The sequence below is a fragment of the Triticum dicoccoides genome, chromosome 6B (genome assembly GCF_002162155.2).
Source record: "Triticum dicoccoides isolate Atlit2015 ecotype Zavitan chromosome 6B, WEW_v2.0, whole genome shotgun sequence".
Lineage (NCBI taxonomy): Eukaryota > Viridiplantae > Streptophyta > Magnoliopsida > Poales > Poaceae > Triticum > Triticum dicoccoides.
The window spans coordinates 417,538,232-417,543,243 of NC_041391.1; positions in this window are offsets into that span (position 1 = coordinate 417,538,232).

Genomic DNA, 5,012 nt, shown 5'->3' on the forward strand with positions numbered 1-5,012 from the left:
CCTCTGGATGAACAGGACCCCGTGGTGTGGAGGGATGGATGAACAGGACGACCCCGTGGAGGGCTGGATGAACAGTAGATGGTGGAGGGGTGCCCGTGGAGGGGTGGTTGAACAGTAGCCGGTGGAGTAGCGCGCGGTGGAGGCTGGATGAAGAGGAGCCCATGGAAGCTGGAGGAGGTCCCGTTTTGTGGTACGCCACACCCATCCCGATGAACAGGACCCCCGTTTCGACTATAGCGCTCCAACACAAGTTTGTTTCGTCCGTTTTGCGGTACGCCACACCTCTCCCGATCAACATGACCCCCATTTTGACCGTAGGTGGTCCGTTTCCTCCGTTTTGCGATACGCCAGACCCCTCCCGATGAATAGGATCCTGTTTCGAACGTGGCCGGTCGAACACAAGGCCGTTTCCTCCGTTCTGCGGTACGCCAGGCCTCGTTTCCATCGCCTGTTCCGTCCAAGCCCTCCCGATGAACACAATGACGCATTCCATTCTGACCCAGCCGGTTGGCTCCCCATGAACACGACGACGACGCTGTTTCTCCGTTCCGACCCAGCCATGTACACAAGCCCTGGCCGTACGTATGCGCGAGTAGGCGTTCAAGACCACGCCCGTATGTACAGATACATGGCCGTATTTTCTTTCTTCCACAGTGGCCGCTGTACGTACGTGTACATGCTACATGCGCGCCTCTACTATGACACGTGCACGCCTCTACATCGACCAGTATGTACGTACACATTCGTGACCAAAATGACAACACTACATACGCTTCGACCAGGTGGGTCCCGACTGTCAGGCAATTCCTTGCTTGCGAAGATGTAGCTGGTGGGTCCCAGCAGTCAGGGGGGAGAATTGTTTTTTTGCCCGGACACACTTCCTTGCATGCGAAGATGTAGCTGGTGGGTCCCAGCAGTCAGGGGGAAACATTTTTTTCGCAAAATATGGTGGCCCGTCCGGTGGGTCCCTGCTGTCAGGTGGAGGAAAAATTATTTTGCGCGTAATAAGGAGGCACTTCCTTGCTGCGGCCATGGACCCAGCTGTCAGCCTCTCCACGTACAATCCACGTCCGATGGAAGCCGTTCCTTGACCACGTTGACCACGCCGCACCGAGAGCACCAGGGCGGTGGACGACGGCGAGGCCTAAGAAGGGGACAACGCGGAGCCGGGGAAGACGCGACAGTGGATGCCCATGCGTAGAGGAGTACGAGGGTTCACTGGTTCGCAGCGGTGTGAGGCTGCTGTCGCCGCAGAATAACAGGGGGTGTGGGTGAGTAGAGGGATGGCCTGGCCAGCGGTGGGAGTAGTAGGGGGCGGTGAGGCCTCCGCCGCATCGCAGCCGGCCACGGGAGGCAGGAGCATGAGGCACGACCGGCGCTGGTTGGGCGTCTGGAGCAAGAAGACCAGAGGTTGAAGAAGCACTACGGCCGTTGGATGGACATCGTACAGTCACTGGACCTAGAATCGTGCATATTAACTAAGTTGACAAAGCCCTCCGTCCCCGTCAACTTAGTAGGCCCACAAGTCAGCCTGCCACTATACTGGGTCCCAGCTAACAGGGGGAGTATTCATTTTTTTGTGCGTAATAAGGAGGCACTTCCTTGCGTGCGAAGATATAGCTGGTGGGTCAGAGCTGTCAGCGGCGGTAACATTTTTTTTGCGAAATACAGAGGCCCTTTCGGTGGGTCCCTGATGTCAGGTGGAGGAATCATTATTTTGCGCGTAATAAGGAGGCATTTCCTTGCGTGCGACCGTGGACCCAGCTGTCGGCCTCTCCACGTACAGTCTACTTCAGATGCATGTCGGTCGTTGACCATGTTGACCAAGCCGCGCCGAGAGCACCAGGGTGGTGGACGACGGCGAGGCCTAGGAAGGGAACGACACGGAGGCAGGGAAGACTCAACAGTTGTTTCCCACGCGGAGGGGAGTACGACTGTACGAGGGTTTTATGGTTCGTCTGCCGTCGCCGGAGAATAACAGCAGGTGTGGGTGAGTAGAGGGATGGCTAGGCCAGCGATGGGAGTACGGTGGGGCGGTGAGGCCTACGCGGCAGCACAGCCGGCCGCGGGGAGGATGGAGCAGGCAGTCCCGCCGGCGCTTGTTTGAGCGGCTGGAGCAGGAAGAGCAGAGATTGAAGAAGCACGACGGCCGTTGGATGGACATCCAACAGTCACTGCTTGTGCGTCAACCTGTTTTTAGGAAAGCCTCAAATCTGTGGAAAACAGCATACAACCCATCTGCCATTATTTGTAATAATTTACAACCCATTTGCTAATTCTTAAGGTTTTTTCGGGCCCATATTCTTTTTGTTAGCATTACAGCCCATATTGTGGCCACGGTTAAAAAATTATACAAAATTTTGCATATTTCGGTGCGGTCCGTACTGTTTTTAATCCTGAAATTTCGACTCACATTCAAACTGATTTAAAAAATAAATGTATATCAATATAAAATCCAACAAATTCTCCACGCATAAAAATTAATGTAATTTAAAATCTCGAAATGAAAAAAAGATATTTGAAACTAATTGTCGGTTTGATGTGTTTTAAAAATGTACAACCCATTTCTCATTACTGATGGGCCATTTTCTCGGCCAGCCGAATGAAAGCTCTCCTCGTCTTGAAATATTTGCAGCCCAACAGGCCTGACAAAGCGACTTACTTGGCAAATCACAAAAAGACTAGGCTGTGGCCGTGGACCCAGCTGTCAGCCTCTCCATGTACAGTACTCTTTCGATGGAATACCGTTGACCACATTGACCACGCCGCGCCGAGAGTACCAAGGCGGTGTACGACGGCGAGGCCTAGGAAGTGGACGACGTAGAGCCGGAGAAGACGCGGCTGTGGATGCCCACGCGGAGAGGAGTATGAGGGTTCACTGGTTCGGCTGCGGTGTGAGGCTGCCGTTGCCGCAGGGCCTGGCTAGCGGTGGGAGTAGTTGGGGGCGATGAGGCCTCAACGGCAGCACAACCGGCCACTGGAGGCAGGAGCAGGCGGTCTCCCTGGTGCTGGTTTGGGCGGCTGGTGCAAGAAGAGCAGCGATTGAAGAAGCAGTAGGACCGTTCGATTCAAATCCAACGGTTACTGCTGCGAGAATCATTTGTTGACTAAGTTGACAAGCCCTGCGTACGCGTCAACTTAGTAGGCCCACAGGTCAGCCTCCCAACCGGTGCGCCCTAGATGTCAGTGGGAGGAATCATTTTTTTTCGCGAAATAAGGAGGAAGTTGATTGCGTGCGGCCAGACCAGCGGAGGGAGTAGGGTGGGCCGGGGAAGCCTGCGCGGCATCACAGCGGGACACAAGAGGAGGGAGCAGGCAGTCCTGCCGGCGCTAGTTTAGGCGGCTGGAGCAGGAAGATCAGAGATTGAAGAAGCACGTCGGCCGTTGGATGGACATCCAATAATCACTGCTGCTAGAATCGTGTGTTCACTGACAAAGCCTTGCATAAACAAGTCAGCCTCGAAATATGTGGCATGTACAACCCATTTGCTATTATTTTTATAATTTTTACTCATTTTTTAATTCATATGGAATTTATTGCAGCCCTTTTTCCATTTTTAGAATTGCTGGCCATTTTCTGGTCAGTACCAGGGTCAAAAAATTAACTAAATATGTGGAAAAATTAACTAAATTTTCCGGTGAGCCCCGTCGGGCCGCCTCGACGGCGACTCCCCAGAGAGGATAAGGTCGACCCCTCCCCTCGACGGCTCGACCTCCTCCCCACCTACCTCCACTCACCTATCTTGCCTCCTAGGTCCACCCCGCTCTCCCCCTCTCTGTCTCGGCCACTCACCTCACCCGAGCACCATCGACGCCATGGCCACGCCATAGTGACGGCCACCTTCTTCCCCGCACCGCGCCTCCCTGCCCATACTCTCCGTCGGCGTCGTCTACACCGCCTACACCAAGCACCTGGAGCCGGGGAGCAACGGAGCGCCCACATCGCCGTCTTCTTCCTCCTTGGCCCGGCGGACTCCGTCAGTGATTCGCTCCGGCGAGCTCTCCCCAAGCCTGCTTTGCTCACCTGTAGGTCACGGTGAGCCCCTGCCTTCTTTCCCCCGCCCTTCTCATTGACGTTCGTACCCGTAGTCGTCATCCCCGTTGTGGTCGAGCCCTCTGCCGCGTACGCACGTGGCCGGCGTGGTCCCGTTGGTCACACGCGCATGCCCACTCGCTTTGTTGGCCCACGTAGACGCTGTAGGTACCTCGTGTCACTCTTTTTGCTCACCATAGCCTAGATTCCTGCGACGCCCGATGTCCGGCGTCCGCTGTGGTGCTCACCGCTGTCACCTCCGTCCACCTCCGGCCTCGTAACCACTCCGGTTGGACGCGGCGTCATCTTCCCATTCGAGCGTGCCAAGTCGAGTGAAAAACGGACGCCCGTAGGCGAATCCCGACGCTCCACTGGCCGCTCCGCCGTGGTTTCGGCTCGTCGGAGCCACTCTGGCGCCGGTGCCGACGTGGCGCCATGTGTCCTCCACGTTGCCGATGATAGTGGGCCATGTGGGTCCAGTCAATTTGGTTGACCAGTCAACCGTGCTGACTGGGCTCACCGTGCCACTGACTGGTGGGCCACCGCCCCCTTAATCAACTAGATTAACAAAATTAATTAGGTTAACCTAATTTCTCACTGACCAGTGGGCCCCAGCTAACTAACTAGTTAAATTAGTTTAGTCTAAACTGCTAAACTAACTGTGTCAGTGAAAGTGGGGTCCCACTCGTCAGGTTGACCCTAGTCAACTCAGTTGACTGTTGACGTCATGATGACGTCAGGCTGATGCTGTAATTCTATTTTCCGAATTAAATTAAATAATAACAATTTCAGAATAATGTTTTAAAACTTTGGTAAATCATATAAAATAAACCGTAACTCGGATGAAAATGTTTTCTACATGAAAGTTGCTCAGAAAAACGAGACGAATCCGGATACACGGTCCGTTTACCTGTTAGATGCTTGTAACTATCTGAACATGGAACATTCCCCCTCCGGTCCTCTGTGTGACACAGGTCCA